The following is a 13,119-nucleotide window of genomic DNA, read 5'->3' as shown; positions in this document are numbered from 1 at the left end:
TCAAAACAAGTTATATTATAGTACAATCTGGAGTTTTACAAGTCTGTTTTAATCTATTTCTCTGTTTTATTTGGTTTAATAGTTGATATGTAAAGTTATTACGGGTATCTTCACATCTAAAACTCAAGAAAACATCATACTTCTTTCTAGAAATAAATGGGAAGATAAAGGTAACAATCAGAAGTATATGAGCATCAGTAAAGAGAAAAATATATAGAATTTGCCAGAAAACAAAACAAAGGTTTCTATGCAATTTTTGAAAAATAGTGTAATAGCGGAAGTAATGAGTTTTCCAGGAAGAACCCATTAATAAGTAGAAAATACACTTTGCAATGAACTTTTGTTTTCATAGTTCTTGTGTGACCTTTAGTTGTGGAGTAGACTTTAGGTACGTTAAAATTTTGAATGGTGGTTTAGCAATAATATCAGTTACGATATATAGCATCGGAGGGATTTCGGATCTATGTTATTGCCTTGTAGTTCAATTTGTACCGTTCGAAATCTTCATGCTGTTAAATTTTCTACTCTGCCAACGGAAAGGACCATTATTAACAAATCTCACTAAAGTCTGACATTGATGTCACAAAACTTTTAGCCGGCGAATTTATTAGAATAACGTAGTGGAAAATGATTCTTCATATGTAATCATGGACCACTAAGATAAATGTTATAGCGTTAAATTAAAGTCTTGTGAATCATTTAATATCTTTAAAAGATCGATCGAAATATCTGATATCTTTAAACATTTCATCACTGCTAATAAGTTCTTACGCTATTTATCACTGTAGATTTGGTTGATTTGCATTGTCGACTATTTTTCATGAAAGAACAATGGAAAGTAGGGTCTCCAACGTTTATGTTCGTGTTTGTTTATGTTCGTTTATTTATTAAATGAACGAACATGAACAAGCTATATTCCTTAATGAACGAATATGAACAAATTTTTTTTCTCGTTTATTTATTAAATGAACGAACATGAACATACATCCGTTCGTGTGCGTTCGGTTCGTTTACAGGCCAAAAGATCGATCTCAAAATTTCCAATTTTAAATATAGGGTAATCAATTAGGTACCAATTTTTGATCGCTTGTGGGGGTGCTAATCATTCCCCACGCGTAATTGACTCTTGAACCTGATTTTTGGATTTTTGCAGACCTTAAAACTTGTTATTTTGATAAAAATAAATGTTTTATTAAAATCACCCGATTTTCATGGTATCCCAATTGCACCTTAAATGATTGGTAGCGACTCTTCACATTTCGAAAAACCTTTTCAAAATAGAAAACCTCAAGTCGGTATCGATCTTTTCAAAATAAATTGATGGTGAAAATTTATATGAGTGGAACGCGTCAGATAACGATCAAATTTAACGGTCGTTACGGTCTAGACACCTAAAAGTGACGTAGAAATGTTAGACACCAATTTTTAATGAAAAGTTTTTTATGCATCAAAAGTCAATTTGAAGTATAGTTTAAGCACCTTAAAATGTATTAAACCTTAAAAAAATAATGATAGACACCTAAAAATATAACGAAGAAAATGTTATATACTTATTTTTAACAATAAAAATATTAGACACCAAAAGTCAAATTGAGACATAGTTTAGGTACCTAATATATATATTAATATAAATATAATTATTACTACAATTATTTCTAAATATATAAAATATAATTATATTATTTTTTGAGTTAAATTAAATATTTTTTATTTTAAATCTAAACCCGACTTACTCCAAGTCTAATGTAATTTAAAAAAAATCAAATCAGACCAAAAAAAACTGTCAGATTTGTATCTCGTACCCGTACACGCCATACTCCCCATCATGCCACAGTTCCGCTATGTTTGGAATGATACTAGTGTCTCTATATCGGGGCTGGTGAACTTGGAATAATTCTGAGCCTGTGGTGCTCCAAATAATCCAAGTAGTATGGTGCAACACGATGCTAAAGATAGCAACCCTTTATGGGCCATGGCTACATGTGGCAATGCTATTTTGGGAACTACTCATGGCAAGTAAACAATGTATCATAAATAGTAACTTTTAACCGACAAGATATTGAGCAGGTGAGATACAGAAATCATAGAGATAAAAAGTCGTGCAATTTTTAATAAAGAATGGCAGGACAAGGCAAGAGAAGAAGTTGTTCGGGTCATCGGAAACAATAAGGTTCCAGTTGCAGACAATTTGAAAGACTTGAAGATCATAAGTTAACTCCCTTCATAATATTTATTTGAAGATCGTTGAATCGTAGGTTAATCAGTTGAAGAACAGGTGAACATGATAATCGATGAGACACTCCGGCTCTACCCACCAATAGTGATTTTGATGAGAAAAGCATACAAAGATGTCAAGCTAGGAAATATCGACGTTCCCGCCGGGACAGAGCTGTATCTGGCACTGTCCGCCGTACATCACGACGTCCACGTATGGGGAAACGATGCTCACAAAAAGATTATTAAATTTGAAGGAAATAGAAAAAAGGATTTTGTTGTCATCATAACCAATTATAAGTTAAATAAATTAAATAAATATGATAGTTAAACATTAAATTTTATTTGACGTATTATGTTACATTGTCATATATTTTATTCATTTGTTATAATTAATTAACATTCTCTATCTAAAAGTTAATCAAAACTTCTGATAAATGAGTGAATTTTAAAAATTAATCTTTAAAAATATAATAAATATTGTTAAATAATAATAATAATTTATTATTAACATCTAAATCTAAAATATTGGAACAATTTATTATAAATCATATATATACTCGTTTAGAGATCTCTTGATTATTTCAAGAAAAAATCGTAAAGTGCCGTTCACCAAAAACCGATTAGATTTTTCAACAAACAAGTATCATGCTCATGAAATAACTGTGTGCAACTTTAATTTTAATATTTTATCTTTTAAGCTTAAGATGATTTAGTATCATCGAACTAATTTGGCTTAATGATACCCACATGCCATTACAAATATTCGTTATGTCTAAGGATGTTATGGAAAAATATGACAAATTCCATCAGAGAAGTGGGCAAAAACACCCTTGGGTTGTCGACAGGAAAGATCAAGGAACATAAAGAATCCTAGTGGTGGAACGACGAAGTCCAAACTAAGGTGAAGATAAAGCAAACTTGTTTCAAGGAGTTGCTACAATGCAATGACAACGAAGAAAGATCGAGAGCTAAACAAAGATACAAGAAGGCAAAGTGGGAAGCCAAGAAAACAGTGGCTAAAGCAAAGGATAAGACATACGAGGAAATATACAAGAGATTAGACACCAAGAAAGGACAAAACGACATCTTCAGGCTTGCAAAATCCAGGGAGAATAAGAAAAAGGATCTAGGTAGCATTAGGTTTATTAAGGACAACAATGGTGTTCTTTTAGTGAAAGATGATGATATTAAGAGGGTTTGTGGTAGTTACTTCTTTGGCTTATTTAATAACGGTGCCTCTCCCTGTAGAAATAGTAACGTTGATGGGTCAGCCGACCTTCATACTACGACCAATGACTGCCCTACAAGTAGGATTGGGATTGAGGAAGTCAAAATGGCCTTTAGAAAGATGGGGAGGGACAAAGCTATCAGTCTAGATCAAATTCCTATCACTGTGTGGTTGACCCTAGGAGATGAGGGAGTTAAGTGGTTGACCAACATCTTTAATATTATTTTAGAGACTGCCAAGATGCCAGAGGAGTGGAGAGAGTCTACGGTGATACCAATTTATAAGAATAAAGGAGATCCCCAACGTTGTGGTAACTACAGAGGTATTAAACTACTCACTCATACCATTAAGCTATGAAAAGGGTGATAGAGGCAAGGTTGAGACATGTTACTAGGGTTTCAGAACACCAATTTGGCTTTATGCTAGACATGTCTACTACGGAGGCGATTCATCTACTTCGACGGCTTATGGAGAAATATAGGGAAAAAATAGAGAACTCCACATGGCGTTCATTGACCTTGAGAAGGAGTATGATAACGTACCCCGCGATACGATCTGGAAGACCTTGGAAACGAGACGGATCCTAACTGCTTATATCCGGGAGATTCGTGATATGTACTGTAGATCTACTACATACGTCAGGACTACAGTTGGCGACACTGAGACATTCCCAGTGGAAATCGAACTCCACCAGGGGTCGGCTCTTTGCCCTTACATCTTCACCTTGATTATGGACGACATCTATTGTGCGACACCAGATGGTGTTCCATGTTGTATTCTTTTCGCTGACGACATTATTCTAGTTGCTGATGTAACACCCCCAACCCGTATCCGACCTGGATCCGACCCGGATCCGAGTCCGAAATGTCACATTGGCTTTTCAAACTTTGACTCTTAAAGAAAATCATGAAAATTTTAAACTTTTATTAAAATAAAAGATGTTAATTCACACAAGTTGGACCAAAATAAACAAAATCAATCAGAGCATTAGTAATTCACAATTTCGTTACATGCCAACATACTATATACAACCAAATATATACACTTAACTACAATTCTGATCTGATCTGTGGAAAGGAGAGTTTGACCTGTCTTGCTCCTCTTCACTTCTCCTCTCGCTTTTTAGAACCTACATGTGAAACACTCACACGCTAAGTCGATGATTTAGTGAGGCAAATAAACATATAATGTAAACTATAACTTGTAATCATGCATGAATAATTACTGCTATTATATCATACCACTCATATCCTTATTCATGTAACAAATACACTACATACATACATACATACATGTCATTATCATTCATATCTCTTATTCCCTTGTTCATATAATCTCTCATGTTCATATAATATATCTTAACATGTTTTCACTTATATCATGTAACATATACAATCAAGCAACTATATCATCATCTTAATTTTTATCACTATCATAGATTCCTTTTATCATATGATCTTATAATTACCATTTGTACAATCATATATCACACATAACATTTCACAAGGAAACATACATTTCATCATATCAATTTATTTATATGATCTCTTTATTAGCCATGTACACATGTGAGAACTAAAGATATGCGAGTACATAGAGGTTGTGCACTATGCTGTCACCACAACTCGATAATTCCCTCAAGGGGCACTGAATATTTGTCCCAAAGGACCACTATGTCCCGAAGGACCACTGATTGTTTCGAAGAACCAGTATTTGTCTCGAAGGACCATGGATAATCCCTCGACTCTTGGCATGCCAACTATACCCCTAGCTCTCATATCACATAACATGGGCATTATCTTTTATACCATTACACATCTTCACATAGCCACATAGCTTTTCACATAACATTTCCATTTGCGCATGTAATTAATTAACTTATTTTCACATAGCTCATGTTCCATATTCATATCTCATAAGCATGTAGCTCATATTACTTATATTCACATATACATTCACATCACTAATTCATATAAGCTCATGTATTCACATGGGTCATTTCTCATAGCATATCACATAGCTTCACAACTCATCTCATATAATTTTATGCATATACCCTTATATCAATACCATATAACTTATCTTACCGATTTGCATAATCCCTTACAACATACAAAATTTATACTAATTCCATATATTTACTTAATTCAACCTCACATATTTTATTATCTAAACCTATATTCACATATGATTTCCTATATTATTCTTATATAACTACTATTAAATGTTAGTATAATAACTTATGCAGTGTTTCTTAGTTACATCTTATTCTCATTTTCTATCATATATACTTCAATGTTACTCAACTTATTTCAGTCTTCATTTAATCACATGAGTCCATCATATTAGTTACATAGAATCTAACTTACATAACTTATACTTGGTTAGCATATTTCACATAAATCATTGCCTTACAATATACTATATGTCATATAGTTCCCTTCCACTTATAACATTCCCTAGAGTTTGTGTACACTTATTATATATTTTACCCATGGTTCTTATATCTTCTCCTAGTCATATAGACCTATAATTCCTCATTACCTAACCTATATTACATGTCCATATAATTCTGGGTATTTATACCACCAAGTGTATACCACTTTCTCTTGTTATTACTTAAATCTTTATTATCTACATAGTTCATGATCATATAACCTATATCATCTTCTTATCTAATCACATGAATTAGATATATATATATTTATTATATATATATATATATATATTCATATGATTTACTACTCTAACATATATCCATACATATCATAACATATAACACATATACTTATACCAACCACATGCTTATATTCATTAATTCATGCATTATAATATAGGAAATAGACTTAACACAAGTCTTATTTCCATGAATCACCATATACAATACACTATGCACTCACTTTAGCCTTGATTTGGTTCGATCCTAATTCTTCGATTGTTCCGAAACATGATTACGCTATAAACCTACATAATAATACATTGATACATATCAGTATACTAATTGATATATTCTAAACTATCACTTCTTGGGCTAAAAGAAAGACTATTTTCATCTTTTAATGAAGGTATGCATCGATGCACTCTACAGTGTATCGATGCATTCCTTAACGTGTGTATCGATGCACTACCTGTGCATCGATGCACTACCTATGCATCAGTACACCATTTACATTCGATGTTTTCTTCTTAAGGGGGTGCATCGATGCACTAATTGCATTTGATGTTTATTTATTTGAGAGTGCATCGATACCCATTGAAGATGTACCGATGCACACAACCCAGAAATGTCATTTTGAACACGAAAATCCCTTCATTTTCCTCTCAACACTTCATATTTCACCTTCTTTAATATATCTAACTTTCATACACATATTTACACTTATTTCTACTCAATAATAATTTCTTTAACCTCCCAATCATATCCTTTATATGGCATTCAAGAATCATACGCAAATATCAACATGTTCCAAACCTTATTCTAACACTTCATATTCTTTATTTAGATTGATGACAAGTCAAATTCAACTTCCAATTCTAATTATCAACTCTATATCAAGATTTCATTCAAGAACTCATAATCTTTAATCTCTCCTAATTCCATCATCTTTTTATTTTAAGATAACTTAAGCTTTCCTTAAGCTTAGTTATCATCTAATGATCGAAACCCAACTTAAATTTCAGCTAATAATCAACTATTAAGAAATCTTACCTTTGAAAGTTGGAGTCCACGGCTGGGAGAAGTAAGAAGAAAACTCTGGAGAAATCTCTCCTTTCCCCACGTGGTTCCCTTATCTTATAAGAGCGAAAAAATATCTTTCATACTAAATGACAAATTTTGCCCATTGATTCCTTTAATAATTACCAAAACCTTCAGGAAATATTTCTGAATAACTCATTGAACTATTCAAATATCCTACTTTAATCACCATATTCTGAAGTTTTATAATTTAGTCACTAACCCATAGTTTGTGATGTTACAAATCTCTCATTCTTTTAAGAAAATTCGTCCTCGAATTTTCATTGCACACATTGATAAAAACATATCTTTTAATGTTCTTATGTTGCCTCATTTACTTAACCTTTCCTTCCTTTAGTTCTTCAATTACCTTTTTCCCTTATATATATTCATCTACTGTCACTTATCAGATAAACAGTAACCAGTAACCTTAATTCATTTGTCGTTTCTATCATTCTATTCTGTATTTTCCTTGACCTTTCTAAAATCCATATAATGTCACTCATTATATAGACAATACCCTCTATTCTCATCACTCCATATCATAAATTCATTTATTTCTTCATTAATTTTTAATTACTTTATAACAATACAAAACTTATATTCCATCATCATTTGACCAAACACAACTTTAAATCTTCTTCAATTGTGATTCAACATATACTTTACAGAATCAACAGTCTTTTCACATTACCTTGCACACTTTTCTTATTCTATATCAAACTTATCATCTACACTTCCATATAACATTTATCTTACTTAACCCTTTAATTTCTTTTTTCACTTACTGTCTTTATCCCTTTACTCCTCCATAAATCAAAATCTCCTTGTAACATAGATCATATCTTTTCTTCAGGCTCTCATACTCTTTTCATATCACTTATACTTATCCATGATTACCAATTTTCATCACATCTTTGTAATTCGATAATCTTCCTTTATTTATATAAAACCTCTTCCTTTATCATCTCTTGTATTGATAATTTCTTCCTTAATCTTTTACAAATACTTATTTCCTTGTCTACATAATATCTATATGATCAGAATACATAACCAAATTCAGATTCACCTCATACTTGATTAACTTAACTTATCAAATCCACAATTCTTTCTCATATACCATGCAATTTCTTTGTTCGCATTCAATATTTTAACTTATTCTATCTTATAAACTAATCACCGATGTAATTATTTCTTAAACTCTTCCGAAACAATATTCATATCAATGAATCTTTCATTATTCCCATAACAACATTTGTTTACCATACTTTAGCTCAACCACATAGTATCTAAATTATCCACTTAGAATAGTGGGGATCTTCTAACATTATTCGGTTGCACATTTAAATGTCTGAACACAGTCTTTAACTTTTCAATCTATAATACAAACCTTATCACCCCGATCATATACCTTCTTTTCCGTCGAAATTTTCCTCAAAGGTATCTTACTCAACTTTTCAAACTCAGACTTTTACTCACACACAATACTATTCCTCTGTTTCAAAATCAAACGTTATAACTTTCTTTGTCTTATAAACTGATCACCGATATATATTCATTCTTAAACTTTTCTATTACTCTTTATCTCCTCTTAAACATGTAAATCCTTATCTTTTCACTACATCACATTTACATACTCAAGATATACAACTATATCCAATACATTTTCATCACGAAATATTTTTAGCCAATGCTAACTCTTTCCTTTTAGATTACATACCCTTATCATATCCACACTATTTCTTATACTCAATACTATCCCTTTTTTTCAAATTCATAACTCTGATTTCATTCATCTTATAAACGAATCACTGATGCACTTATTCTTGAACTCTTCTACAATTCTAACCCCATCATTTGATCTTTTAACGTTCTTATGGTGACATTTGTCCACCATACTCTAGCTTGCCCACGTAGTAATGAAACTAATCAATTTAACTTCTCCACTTTAGAGAAATAAAAACCTTCTAGCATTATCTTCATATCATTTAACCAAAGGTCTGTAACAACAGAACCTTCATCAAATTCACCCTTGAACTCGGGTGCTCTTAACTATTTTAACTACTTTTATACATTCATTCAACATAATGAAAAACATTCTTTAATCTTATACAGGCATTCCCTGAGGTGTTCGCTCTTTGCCCTGCCTGGCCAGGGCAGGTGAATTGCTATTACCTTCAGGTCTATCGTCTTTCACTTCACTTTGAAAGCTCTCATGATCAGATATCTAATTTAATATAACGATTTAACTCTATTAACAGAACATTACACTACTTACACTATCAGATCAGAATTTTTTTTCACTTTGTGTTGGCATGTATACTTTTTAAAACACTTTTGACTTCGTTTTAAGCCTAGAATCGGCTTAACCGTAGCTATGATACCATTAAAAGTTACACCCCAGCCCGTATCTGACCTGAATCCGAGTCCGAGATGTCACATTGACTTTTCAAACTTTGACTCTTAAAGAAAATCATGAAAATTTTAAACTTTCATTAAAATAAAAGATGTTAATTCACACAAGTTGGACCAAAATAAACAAAATCAATCAGAGCATTAGTAATTCACAATTTCGTTACATGATTTTAATGAAACTTTGACTCTAACATATATTCATACATATCATAACATATAACATATACTTATACCAACCACATGCTTATATTCATTAATTCATGCATTATAATATAGGAAATAGACTTAACACAAGACTTATTTCCATGAATCACCATATACAATACACTATGCACTCACTTTAGCCTTGATTTGGTTCGATCCTAATTCTTTGATTGTTCCGGAACAGGATTACGCTCTAAACCTATATAGTAATACATTGATACGTATCAGTATACTAATTGATATATTCTATACTATCACTTCTTGGGCTAAAAGAAAGACTATTTTCATCTTTTAATGAAGGTATGCATCGATGCACTCTACAGTGTATCGATGCATTCCTTAACATGTGCATTGATGCACTACCTGTGCATTGGTACACCATTTACATTCGATGTTTTCTTCTTAAGGGGGTGCATCGATGCACTCCTTATGCATCAATGCACTAATTGCATTTGATGTTTATTTATTTGAGAGTGCATCGATACCCATTGAAGATGTGCCGATGCACACAACCCAGAAATGTCATTTTGAACACGAAAATCCCTTCATTTTCCTCTCAACACTTCATATTTCACTTTCTTTAATATATCTAACTTTCATACACATATTTACACTTATTTCTACTCAATAATAATTTCTTTAACCTCCCAATCATATCCTTTATATGGCATTCAAGAATCATACGCAAATATCAACATGTTCCAAACCTTATTCTAACACTTCATATTCTTTATTTAGATTGATGACAAGTCAAATTCAACTTCCAATTCTAATTATCAACTCTATATCAAGATTTCATTCAAGAACTCATAATCTTTAATCTCTCCTAATTTCATCATCTTTTGATTTTAAGATAACTTAAGCTTTCCTTAAGCTTAGTTATCATCTAATGATCGAAATACAACTTAAATTTTAGCTAATAATCAACTATTAAGAAATCTTACCTTTGAAAGTTAGAGTCCACGGCTGGGAGAAGTAAGAAGAAAACTCTAGAGAAATCTCTCCTTTCCCCACGTGGTTCCCTTATCTTATAAGAGGGAAAAAATATCTTTCATGCTAAATGACCAATTTTACCCTTTGATTCCTTTAATTATTACCAAAACCTTCAGGAAATATTTCTGAATAACTCCTTGAACTATTCAAATATCCTATTTTAATCACCACATTCTGAAGTTTTACAATTTAGTCACTAACCCATAGTTTGGGATGTTACAGCTGAAACAAAAAATGAGTTGAATATTAGACTGGCTACCTAGAAGACTGCTTTGGAAGAAAAAGGTATAAAGATCAATATTGAAAAGACAAATTATTTATGTTCAAACTTCAGTGGGAACCAAAACGATGAAGATGTATAAGTATGCATCGAAGGACACGATCTCCCCTCAAAGGATTGTTTCAAGTACCTAGGGTCTATGATATATAAAGATGGGGGTATAGATGATGACGTTACACACCTTATAAAGGCGGGATGTCTAAAGTGGATGGCTGCTACTGGAGTTTTGTGTGACAAGAATGTGCCTCTAAAAATTAAGGGAAAATTTTATAGAATGACAATAAGACCAGCGCTGCTGTATGGATCAGAATGTTGGGCAATTAAGAAGGATCACGTAAGGAGGATGGAGGCCGCAGAAATGAGAATGCTTTGATGGGCATGTGGTAGGACTCTGTGGGACATGACACCAAACTCTGTAATTAGGATATCATTGGGGGTGGTGCCTGTATCCGAAAAATTAATGGAGGGAGGACTACGATGGTTTGTATATGTACTTAGGCAACAACCGTCGGATACAGTTAGGAGAGTAGAGTCGATTATAGTCGACGGTGCCAGAAGGAGAGGACGACCAAGGAGGAAGTGGGTAGACTGTTTGAGATCTGATTTGAAGGATTTAGCCCTTACCGAGGACATGACTTCTAACAGGAAAGTATAGAGACTTAAGACCAGGGTAGCCGAGTAGTGTGGGACACAACTATATGGTGTAGCATCATCTGTCTTCTTTTTAATGCTTTTGTAGTAAGTTTCGTGACTTCTACTTTTTATACATTTATATCATTGGAATTTATGAAGGCTTAGAACTAGGGTAGCGGAGTATTATTGCCTTAGTTTAGGTTTTAACCCATTTGACTTTATTCCTTCTCGTACCTTGCTATCGTTGACTACGATATATCATTCTCTTCATGTTTCCTCTTTTTAAATTTACCTGGGACTTACGTATCTGTCCATATGCAGAGATTTTTACTGTAACACCCCCAACCCGTATCCGACCCGGATACGAGTCCGAAGTGTCACATTGACTTTTCAAACATTTATTCGTATAAAATAGTGAGTAATTTAAAAACTTTGATAACATTTAACTTATTCAAAACGTTTACAAAATATATATCAGAGTTCATACAATTTATGTCTTTAGACTACATGCCAACTACACTCTATATACAGTACATATATTTTCTGATCTGACATTTGGTAAGGAAAACTGACCTGTCTTGCTCCGCATTACTCTTTACTCTTCTCGAAACCTACGTGTGAAACAATCACACGCTAAGTCGAAGACTTAGTGAGGCATAACGACTTATAATGCACTTCATAACATATATCAATACATGCATGTTCTGTTCTATCATGTTATACCAATTCCATGCATTCTCGTATCATATAAAATCATATCAGATTAATACAGTAAATACATACATACACATAATTCATCATTAACAGTTTATCATGTAATCACATACTTTTATTGTTAACCTTTTCAATCAAACACTGTACACACACAACATCATATGGTTCACGTAACACATTTCAAACCACTTATAAACCCATCGTATACATATCACGTTCAGTATGCTTGTTTAATCACTTATTAGCCCATGTACACTAGTGAGAACTTAAGGTATGTGAGTACATTGAGGTTGTGCACACATATGCTGTCACCACAGCTCGATCAATGTCCTGAAGACCAGTCCATAGATTCCGAAGAACCTAGGTAATCAGTCCATATGTCCCGAAGGACATAGGTAAACAGTCCATATGTCCCGAAGAACATAGGTAAACAGTCCATATGTCCCGAAGAACATAGGTAAACCCTCGACCCTTGGCATGCCAACTATACCCTAGCTCTCATATCACATAACATGGGCATTATCATTTATAACAGTTCACATTACTTATTCATATGCTTTCTCTTATAAACACATCTTTTCTTTCAGTCACGTATCACATGTACGTGTAATCATTGATCTCATAATCACATGTTCCTTCTTTTCTGTCACATACCACATGTATGTGTAAACATATATCTAATATCATATGTTGTATGTA

The sequence above is a fragment of the Hibiscus syriacus genome, unplaced genomic scaffold (genome assembly GCF_006381635.1).
Source record: "Hibiscus syriacus cultivar Baekdansim isolate YM2019G1 unplaced genomic scaffold, ASM638163v2 tig00117011_pilon, whole genome shotgun sequence".
Lineage (NCBI taxonomy): Eukaryota > Viridiplantae > Streptophyta > Magnoliopsida > Malvales > Malvaceae > Hibiscus > Hibiscus syriacus.
The sequence above is the reverse complement of the archived record's forward strand: the minus strand, read 5'-3'. Positions refer to the sequence as shown.